The sequence below is a fragment of the Marmota flaviventris genome, chromosome 2 (assembly GCF_047511675.1).
Source record: "Marmota flaviventris isolate mMarFla1 chromosome 2, mMarFla1.hap1, whole genome shotgun sequence".
Taxonomy (NCBI): Eukaryota; Metazoa; Chordata; class Mammalia; order Rodentia; family Sciuridae; genus Marmota; species Marmota flaviventris.
In genome coordinates this window covers 84,410,659-84,422,464 of record NC_092499.1, presented here as the reverse complement: position 1 = coordinate 84,422,464, position 11,806 = coordinate 84,410,659, and the positions used below count along the sequence as shown (strand labels likewise).

Sequence of the window (11,806 nt, the reverse complement as noted above, 5' to 3'; positions counted from 1 at the left end):
AGACCAGATTTATTCAGAAATCATACCAATTTAAGGTTCTCAAACAACTATGTGGTATGTCCTTTGAACTGTTAATTGAATTTTGAAAAGGAATTTGCTAATTTTCTAACATCCATTATGATGGTCAATCAGATCTAAATTCCTGAGTGATATCTACCTTACTTATTATTTGCTAGTAAATACTGAAGGATATTTTGAACTTTTTTTTTACATATTTCAATCAAATAAATCAGGTCATACTTTGACAGCTTTTTTATATAGCCTTATTTATTTCCTTTTATAGAGTTTTATTCTGTATCTTCTTCATACAATTAGTTTCCTTTAACTTTCATGTGTCTGCTTTGCAAGGGGCTTAAATAATGTCATTTCCCCCACTTTAGACTTTTGTCCCACCAAAAGTTGTGGGCTTTTTCTCTCTAGGAAAAGGAAATCGTATGAACTGAGAAGTTTAAACATTCAACACTCAGAAAAATGAGTTCTTCAGGACTTTGCAGGTCCTGAATTCTATTTGTAAAATGACAGGGTGAAAATAACAGACTGTAGTTTTATGAATTTCATCTGTATTATGTCAGAGAAAACACCAAATTCATTCTGAATCAGATCAAAGAGAACAGTCCAAAATTTTTAATAGAGGTGAGAAAGTCAATTGATTGAATTGGGAACTATAATTTAAGTGTTTGGACAATATATATTGAAATGAAAGTTTCTAAAAGATATTAATATCCTTTCAAGGGCTTTGGTTTGATCCCAGAGGCACTCAAACACTGAACCACACCCCCAGCCCTTTATATATATATATATATTTTAGTTGTTGATAGACCTTTATTTTATTTATTTATATGTGGTGCTGAGAATCGAACCCAGTGTCTCACACATGCCAGGTAAGTGCGCTACCACTGAGCCCCAGCCCCAGCCCCACCCCCAGCCCTTTTTATGTTGTTTTTGTTTTTGTGGTGCTGGGGATTGAACCCAGGGCATTGTACATGTGAGGCAAGCATGCTATCAACTGAGCTATTTCCCCAACCCCTTTATGTTTTATTTTGAGACAGGGTCTCACTAAGTTGGTTAGGGCCTTGCTAAATTGCTGAGACTAACCTCAAACTTGTGATCCTCCAGCCTCAGCCTCCAACTCCCTGGGATATAGACATGTGCTACCATGCCCGGCTCTTCCAAGGATTTTTGGTATACGACATGGTTATTCTTTTGGGGGGAATTTTTGCCATGTAACACATCATCAGCTGGGACATCTGTGTAGAGTCACATAATCACACTACTGGTGCAGGGTCCCTTACACAGTCATCTGTCCCCTGCACAGGCAAGAGGTTATGACAACTATGGAACCTGTGATTCTGCCAGGAGTACAAAGGAAACAGACTTTTCTGTCAATGAATCAGCCTCTTTTTCTAGGATTGTTTCTCTGCATACTATTCAGGAACCAATTGAGCACATGATCAATATGAACCCAAATCTACCAGTGAATTATTTGAAATAAAGAGAATCAGTAAAGGAGTAACCACATTGCACCCTGTACCCTGAGCCCTGCACCCAGGGAAATGCATCCATGTTCTTGTGATTATTATGCTGTTGAATAGAGTTACTTCTAACCTAATGCAACTACTAGGAAATTTTGTTTTCTTCCTAAGCAAACCTATAACCAAAGATTGCTTAAATTGTCTTATAAACAACAAAAGTATTAATTTCTAAAAGAAAAAGTATTGATATTGAGTGATGATTGTCTTATACCACAGCTTCTTCCATGCCTCTCAGTAAATGCCAGATCCATCTCAGGAGCCTGTTGTTTTCAGATGTTTGGCTAATGTTCAACAGATTTATACTAAATCCCTTACTAATAAAACCTAACTCTTATTGAGCAATTAATATGTATTATCTCAAATTCATGTGTAAAATTTCATTTAATTCTTGCTTCAACTCTGTAAGGTAGGTACTGTTAATAGTCCATCTTAAAGATAAGTTACAAAATGGCTAAGTGACAGCTTAAGGTTACACATCAATAAATAGTAAAGAGTGTATTAAAAGCTAGATTTTCTGAGAGATGACTGCCATTCAACAAGGAAGAAAAAAACAGTCTTACAAAGAAAACAGGAAATGAAAATGCTTCTTGTTTGCCATATGAAGACTATAAGGGAATTTTTTCTAAACGATTATTTTAGAAAGCAAGGAATGCATCGGAAAATTATATATACTACATTTGGGTCCCTCAGGCACTGACCTTTATTACTAAGATTTGATTTGGAAGCCAACTTTTATAGCTCGGTTAAAAACTGCTAAACCCAGACACTTATATAATAGAAATACTGACATGACCTTAATTCCAGAGGTGCAAAGGGTATAATTGAATTTAAGAACAATGTAGCTCATCCATTAAGTCATTAAGTAGATTGTAATAATCTGACACATTTGGTAAGCACTACATGAAAGTGGTTAACAATGCTATGCAAATAAAATGAGCTTACACTATTAGCTACTGTATTCTAAGTTGTGTTTGCCAAATACAACATTAAAATTACAATACAGTCATTTAGAAAATGTTATGGCAATATATTTTAAGTGTTCCTGAACATGATACCAACATGGAAAAGGGGGATGCTGGAATCTACAGGAATTGCCAAGTGCCCATACATAATTCAGATAGGTTTTTATTTACAGTTTTATAATTAAACCTAATCAAAAATATATTTTTTGACCCAAACTTCTGGAATCGCTCAAATGATGTGGTGTATCTGATTTAAGAGCATATATAAAGATGCCAACTACAATCCAAAATTGAAACACTCTTCCACACAGATGCATAGTTGGCACTGATGAGGGGGGAAAAAGGCATCCAGATGTTTGCTATTATACAACCAAATGCCTAAATCCAAGCAAAATCATGAGTTAAAGAGTTAGGAAATTTAATCAATGTAGTCATCATAGGCTCAGTCTTAGATCAAGCAAAATAAAACAAAGTCAAAACTCCTCTCTTCTTTTTCCAGGGCAGAACTGAAGACCCGGATTTTCTATTTGTATTGTCTCAATTCATTAACTCTTACTGCTTATAGGATCAGTAATGAAGTATACTAATCATTTCAGTGCAAAAGAGAAACCAGTAGTGCAAAACACCTCAGTCCTCAAAATTTGAACAATTATTCTGTTCAGGTTTTTTGCTTGTTTTATTTCTTCATGCAAATGCTAATATAGCAAGTCAGAGTTAATAAATAAATAAGAATATATCTAATAGATTTTCCAGTTAAGTGTTAGTTATAATAATTGCAAATGCATTCAAGTGTTTTAATTTAGGTTTATATAGAGACAGTAAGCCACACATATGAATATGTACATATATAAAAAGACATATAACACACTGACCAAAGAATCAAAAAGGTCAAAAATCATTGCATAATGAAATAAATTGGGAAAGATCAAGAGTTTAAATGAATGGTTGGAATTCACTCCCCCACACTCCCCTATATATTTCCTCCAACCAAGATGTGGAATCATTTGTCCTCCACACACCCCTTGAATCAGGTTTCCTGTTGCTTGCGTTGGCTGCTGGAGTACAGTGGACATGATGGAACGTTGTTCTTAGCCGAGGCCTCAAGAGGTGTTCTGAGACAGGTAGGTGCTCCTTTGAGAACAGCTATGGGCCAGCAGCTAGAGAAGGAGAGATTATGTGAAAGAGAGCCAGTTGTCCCAGCTGGGACAGTCCTAGACCAACCAGCTCCTAGCCAACCCACCAGCGGATGCCAGCAAGCTCAGCTCAGAACAGCTGAGAATGGGACAGACCAAAGAACTCACCTGGGTGACTTGTAGGCTTACAAGAAATGGTAGTTTTAAACAAGTAAGTTTGGGGGCAATTTCTTATGCAGCAATAGAATATTGATAAAAATTAGTGTCAGGCAATATTTTATAGTAAAATATCATAAACATCATGGCTATCTCTAAATATTAGAGATACTTGTTCTGAAAGTAAGACAGATATGATTAACCTTATTTTCAAGATGAGAAAATTAAAACACCAAAATATTTTAAAACACACATCTAGCTATTGGTAAGGGTGTACTTAGAGTAGAATCCAGTTCTCATTACTCTTAATCCAAACCAATTTCCAATTATCTTCATGATTTTAACTGGTTTTACCATGAATTTGACTTAAAGAATTAAAAATATCAGCATTCTATGCCCAGTGAGAGAGCTGCAATGGCAAGTCCTACCCCACCATTAAGATATATCAGAGGTCCTGAGAAGAAATAAAGAAGAAATCATTGAAGGGAAGGAATCACTAAACCAACTTAAAAGTTCAATGGAAAGTATCACCCACAGAAAAGACCATTTGGAAGATAGAACCTCAGGCAATGAAGACAAAATATTTAATCTTGAAAATAAAGTTGACCCCACAGAGAAGATGATAAATTGCGTGACATTCCCTCACCCAGACACCATGCCTGAACAGCAACTGCTAAAGCCAACCGAGTGGAGCTACTGTGACTACTTCTGGGCTGATAAGAAGGATCCCTAAGGCAATGGCACAGTGGCTGGGTTCGAACTGCTGCTCCAAAAGCAACTGAAGGGCAAACAAATGCAGAAAGAAATGTCTGAATTCGCCGGAGAGAGGATAAAGATTGAAGAAGAATATGCAAAGAACCTGGCTAAGCTCTCTCAGAACTCCTTGGCTGCACAGGAGGAAGGTTCCTTGGGAGAAGCCTGGGCCCAGGTGAAGAAGAGTCTGACAGATGAAGCAGAAGTTCTGCTTCTCTGCATCTCAAGTTCTCCACCAAGCTTCACAGCGAGGTAGAGAAGCCCTTAATGAACTTTCATGAGAACTTCAAGAAAGACATGAAAAAGTGTGACCACCATATCGCTGACCTCCGCAAGCAGCTGCCAGCCGCTACGCGTCGGTGGAGAAGGCCCGGAAAGCCCTCACAGAGCGGCAGAGAGACCTGGAGATGAAGACCCAGCAGCTGGAGATCAAGCTGAGCAACAAGACAGAGGAGGACATCAAGAAGGCACGGAGAAAGTCCACACAGGCTGGTGATGACCTCATGCGTCGTGTGGACCTCTACAACCAGGCCCAGTCCAAGTGGTTTGAAGAGATGGTGACCACCACTTTGGAGCTGGAGCGGCTGGAGGTGGAGAGGGTGGAGATGATGTGGCAACATCTGTGTCAGCACACACAGCTGCGGCATGAGACAGACATGTTCAACCAAAGCACAGTCGAGCCTGTGGACCAACTGCTTCAAAAAGTGGACCCGGCCAAAGACAGAGAGCTGTGGGTCAGAGAGCACAAGACGGGCAACATTCGCCCCGTGGACATGGAGATCTAGACACGCCTGTGCGGCCCTGGGGGTCCTGCCCAGGAGAGGGGCTGGGGGTCCCGTGGAGAGGGGGTGGTGGCTCCCGCTGGATGAAGCTGCCCTCCTACCCACTCTCCTGTCCACTGAGGAGAGAGGAGAGAGCTGGCAATTCCAGAAGGGTGATCTGGATGGCTCAGCTGGGGAATCCCAAATATTCCCAGGCCAAGAAGACAGACCTGCAACCCCGCCCTTGTCTCCAAGACTGAAGCCCCCCCAAACCCCGTGCCGTGCTTGTTGCTCTGAGAACAAACTGAGGCTGGAAAAAAAAAGAAAAGAAAAGAAAACCAGGGCATCACTGCCTCCAATAAATCCCCTAAAAAAAAAAAAGAGAGAAGATCCAAAAACACCTTACATAATTTAATATTAATTGTTGCTTTGTTGTTGCTGTGTTTGTTGTTGAATGTCTTGGGTTTCTACAGTATTTGCCTTCATTAAGGAAAGAGCAGAGAGAAACTTCTCTCTCACTTTGGTGTCAGACTTCTTTATAAACCAATTAAATTAAAGATTCAGAATGTACAAATCTTTACACTGAGATAACCACTGAACAATCAATGGTAATTTAAAAAATCAATTGTTCTTCTGTCGTAATTAAATTTGTCCACTTAGACATAATTGATATTGTTCACAACTAATTATCCAAGTAAGGGCTCTGAGGGACTTTTAGAGACTAAAGGAATTGAGCCAAAGATTCTTCCTAATTTGAAATTGGACTGAATGCCATGTTTTCTCAAAAACTGATTAAGTCCTCCCTAGAAACTCAGTATTGAACAAATTCAAATACAGTCAGGAAATCAGTATTTCATTAGGGACTGTTTAGCACAGTACCTAGTATTGTCTGTGTGACCATAAGTGAATCATTGAACTTCTATGTTCCAGTTCCCTCCTCCTAAAACAGAGACAATAGCTGTATCTACCTCATGGAGTTGTTATAAGCACTAAAATAATGTTACTAAAGCATTTAGAACATTGTCTAGTCCATAATACACCCTGTATTATTATTATTACTACTACTACTAATATTACTATTATTGGTGGCTGTTGGTGTCACTTGGTACTATTTTCAGAAAGAATAAAATACTCACCAATCACAAGTTCCATTGCTTTATTCTCAATTACATCTAATTCCTATCGGCACTTTTATATTCAAAGGTTACCATGCCCTTTCTCACATTATAAGATTCTTTTGTTCTTCTTAGGGGGAAAAAAAGATGGCTAAAATAGGAAAATAGGAAGCTCATATTTGCTGTGTGGCTTATCTGGTCATAAGTGATTAAACCATAAGCAATTCATTTCTCAGCACCAAAGGGGAGGAATAATAATAAAATAAAACACAGGATCATCTTTTCACTGATGCTTAGCTTTTGTATATTCACTTAAAAAGGTGGCAGAGCAATTTACAGCAGCCCTCAGGCAGCCTAAATGACATGTTAGGAAGTTATATGGATATGCTATTACCTATTTATTCTGATATTCAATGCAAAAATGTCAGAGAGATCCCTATTTAAGTACACTAAATTACTGACTCCTGGGGCTGGAAAGTACACCGAGAAGCTATTAGCTATTGAACCCAGACCCCAGATAAGAATCTATGGCCCATATAGACACAAACCTTTCCAAATTCTGGAGAAAAGCTATTAAACCATCTTCTGCATTAAGCTCTTCACTCTTCCAAGAAATTCTTTCTAAGGTATTCTGGCTTCAGTGTAAGTACATATGCATTTTCTCTATCTTTTGATGAGATGAAAATAGTGGCTGAGACTTCTGACTCATGAGGCATTTCCTTGAATTATCCCCTTCATCCCAGACCTGTGTTTTCCAGTGACAACAGGACATTTTTGTCTTAATATCATCCACTTATTCCATAACTGTCTCCCCTATAAGGTTAAATGAATAATATCCTATTCTCTCTAATTCTAAAAAACAAAAATCCTCACAAGAGTTGCAGTACAGATATGCTATCTCCAACCTTCTAAAATACCCAGTAGTCAAATAAGGATTAAGGAAAAGGAATAACCCAAAGGATAGACATGGTGAGTTAAGCCATCCAGCCAAGAATCAAAGTTGAGGTAGAAGATCACCCACAGTTCGTAACACTATAGCTCATGGCATATTGTAGTACCTAAGTGTCCTGCAGGGATGCAGACCCAGGAAATAGATTCAGGGTCCTGGCAGATAGAAGATGTAAGATGCAGTTAGGATAGTAGACATGCTTTATTCAGTGGTGATAATGGCCTCCAGCTAGTTCCATTTCAGTCTCTTATTAGCCCGCTATTCCCTGAGTCTTTTCCATAGAACTTTTTTATATGCAGGCCAAGCAAAAAAGGCATACCGCCAATAGGTTACAAAAGGGGCTGCATGCTCACTAGTTAATGTTTATGATCTTGAATATATGCAATTAATCAGTGTTTCTGACCTTGACTACATAATGGAGTCGATTCCCAGCCCCTGGCTACACACTAAAAACAAAACATTGCCCGCTGGAAGCCTCAGTGAAGGAGCCTAACTATAGCCATTTGGGGCCTACCTCAACCCTAAATAAATGAGGAATTAAAAACAAGTAGATGATGAACTGGGGATTTAGCAGGTAGATGTATGAATGAGATAAACAACAAATTCTTGAGTTTCTAAACCTATATCTTAAGGGATTTGGGATAAGACAATTAGAAACAACCTGATGTGTCATGCAAGAAACTACATTTGGATTCCTGTTGGTATTAGGAATCTCAGACAGAGTGCAGTACTACCTTTATTTCTTCCGAATGTCACAAAAATTTGTATTTATTAATACACATTCTGCTAAAAAATGAAAAAGGAGCCAGTGTCAGACCAGAAAGTTGAAGGAAAAGGGTAAGACACACGGAGAAGGCGTAAGTCAATAAAGGAGTGGTTAACAATTTTAATTAGAGGATGGGTTTTGCGGATGTTTGTCATTAATGTTTTTATAGTTGAATAACAACGATGATTTTTCATGTCATTAGTTATGGTTAAATTCCATGCAAAAATAATGACATACGTTGTATACTTATTAAGTATACTTTTTGTTTTAGGTTTTGTGGGGTTTTCCTCAAAGCCGTCTCCTATTTATGGAGGGTTAGAATTGATTATTAGTGGGGGAATTGGGTGTGGGGTTGTACTATATTTTGGAGGGTCTTTTTTAGGTTTAATAGTATTTTTAATTTACTTAGGAGGTATATTAGTGGTGTTTGGTTATACTACAGTTGTAGCAAAGGAAGAATATCCTGAGACGCGAGGATCAAATATAGTGATTTGAGGGGTTTTACTATTAGGATTTTTAGCGGAGTTCTTAATTGTTATATTTATAGTACTGTATGATGAGGTAGAGGTTGTAATCGAGTTTAAGGACTCAGAGAACTGAATGATGTTTGAAGGGGATGAGTTAGGGTTAATTCATGAGGATTCAATGGGGGTGGCAGCTATATATAGTTATGGAAGTTGATTAATGGTTGTAGCTGGTTGATAGTTGTTTGTTAGTATTTTCATTGTGATTGAAATTACACGTGGAAATAGAGTACGGTTATGATCACTAGAAGTGTTGAGGTTAGGAATGATAGAAAATATAGTTTGATGAGGCCTTTTTGGTTTGAGGTTTTAATAGAGGCTGTAGAATGGAGGTTAGCAGTAAGTTTGGGGATAGCTTTTTCTAATCAAACTAGGTCTAGTAGGGTTGATGAGAGTTTTTGACTTATGATGAGGTTGAGGTAGGGGTTTGAGCGGTGGATAACAGTAGGGAAATAACCTAGTAGGTTTGAAAATTTTGATGCGTTTGAGTACATTTTAGTTTTAAGGTAGAGAGTTATTGAGTTTAGTTCTATGGTGATTATAAATCCTAAAATGGTTACTAGTAGTGCTGTAAATTTTAGATATATGGGTATGGTTAGTACTGGAATGTTTATAGGTGGGATGTTATATGAAAGAATGAATCCTGCAAAGATACTGCCGATTAGAAGGTGTTTAATTGAATTAAGTAGTTGAGGGTTGTTTTCATTGATGGAAGTTAATGTAGAGAATCGAGGCTGTCCTATTAGAGCATAGAAGATAATTCATGCACTATAGACAGCAGTTATGGAAGTGGCAAGAAGTGTAGGGGAATCTGTAGCCCAAATCATCATAAGGTAAGAAAAGTCCTTAACTAGGAATCCCTGGCAAAGGCCAAGTTTGGGCTTCAAGATTGAACCATAAAATACTAGTCAAAACTCTTAATTTTAAAACTTCGTTCTGAACAACAGGGCAGGTTGACCTTCCTTGTTCTCTTTCTCAATTTTTATGGAGAAAACAACATATAAAGCTACCATCTGTTTTTGCCTCAAAACACTAGCCCTTGAAGATAGATTTCTAATTTTCTTTTTTATTATTATTATTTTTTAGTTATAGTTGGACACAATACCTTTATTTTATTTATTTTTATGTGTGGTGAGGATCGAACCCAGGGTCTCACACGTGCTAAGCGAGTGCTGTACCACCGAGCCACATCCCCAGCCCCAGATTTCTAATTTTCAAAAAGTAGAAAGTTAACTGTTACAGTTTTGGGGACAGAGGTATCCCCAAAAGCTCACATATGAGACAATGCAAAAAGGTTCAGAGGAGAAATGATTGGGTTGTGAGTGTCTTAACCCAATCAGTGATTTGATTCCCTGAAAGGGATTAACTGAGTGGTAACTGAAGTGGTGGGGTGTGGCTGGAGGAGGTGGGAATTAGGGGCATGAATTTGGGGTATATATTTGTATCTGGCAAGTGAAGGCCTCTCTCTCTCTCTCTCTCTCTCTCTCTGCTTTCTGATCCTATGTGAGCTGCTTCCCGTCGCCACACTCTTCTGCCATGGTGTTCTGCCTCACCTCAAGCCCTGAGGGATAGAGCTGGCCTCTGAAACCATAAGCCTCCAAATAAATTTTTTCTCCTCTACAATTGTTCTGGTCAGAACTTTAAGTCACAGCAACAAAAAAGCTGACATAAAACATTAGCTCAAGTAACAAAAAGTATTCTTTGAGATTCTAATTTGGTGGTGATATCACAAGCATACACATGGGATAAAATTGCATGGAGCCAGGCACATACATATAGGTGTGTGCATATCTGGTGAGATCTGAATAAGCTCTAGGGATGGTACTGATGTCAGCTTCTTAATTTTGATACTGCACAATAATGTGTAAGGTGTCAACACTGGTGGAATCTCAAAACAGTGTGCATTTCTTTGCATCCTTCTGTGAATCTATAATGATCTTGAAATAAAACAAGAAAAAAATCTAATTATTATGATCAGAGAAAATCGACAGATCATGAAATCTGTTAAACGAGCAGGCTGCTATGGAAAAAGAGTAATTAGAGAACAATAGCATAGAGTGTCGGGAAATCAGAAATATCATTTTTGAAATTTAATAATTTAATGAGTAGTAAAAATAGCTAACACCCCAAATAAAAATGAACTAGAAAACCATGAAATGACAATTTGAATAATAAACTAGACAGTATGAAAGATTAAGTTGGTAATCAAGCACATAAATCCAAAAAATATTCTCAGTTACATAAAGGAGAAAGCCCAAGAAATAAAAAATATGAGACAAAATTGAAAGACAATCAAATTGGGGGAAGAATCTAGGAATTTCAACATCTTTCAGCCCGGAGACAATAGAGGGGAAATAGTAGAAGACAAAAGAGGAGGAGAGGAAGGAGAAGGGAAGAAGGGTAAAAATATCTGAGCTCAAGAAAAAGGGGATTCTTTAGAATAAAAAGACCTACTGAAATAATTAGATAAACATAAGGAAAAAAGAATTGAATCCACTTCTCACACAGAGATAAGAATCCAAATTGATCAGAGATTTAAATGTAAAAAATGAAACCATATAAGTCCTAGATCAGAGTATGGTTAAGTTCCTCTGTAACCAAGGGAATAAGAAAAACAAATTATTTAGTGTAATTCAAAATCCAAAAGCAAGGGGCTGGGATTATGGCTCAGTGGTAAAGTGCTCACCTAGCATGCATGAGCCACTAGTTCAATTCTCAGCACCAAAAAAATATAAAATAAAGATATTGTGTCCACCTAAAACTAAAAATAAATATTTAAAAAATCCAAAAGCAAGAAAAGATTGATGAGCTGATTACATGCAAATTTAAGATAATGAGTTTATTTTTCTTGTTTTGCTTTTCAGTTTGGTCATGGAAAATAATCTGCCACTTATATCACAAAGGGTTAAATGTTACACATTATTTTTCTCAAGGTTACAATCCCTAATATATAAGGAACTTTTAAAAATATTCTTGACAAGATACAGATCAACTATTATGTTAAATAAAATAAAAAGGACTAGCAATGAGCAGACATTTCACAGGAAATAAAATGCAAATTGCTTTCAACCATTTACAGGATGTTCAGCTTCATTCACTATAAAACAAATGCCAATTAAAACCACAATGAAATACCATTTCTTACTTCAGCTTTT

General features: G+C 37.5%; 1 pseudogene; it reads left to right on the top strand.

The window, feature by feature from the left end:
- The first annotated feature begins 4,300 nt into the window (after positions 1 to 4,300).
- Positions 4,301 to 5,321, top strand: LOC114085053 (growth arrest-specific protein 7 pseudogene; annotated as a pseudogene).
- The last annotated feature ends 6,485 nt before the right edge of the window (positions 5,322 to 11,806 follow it).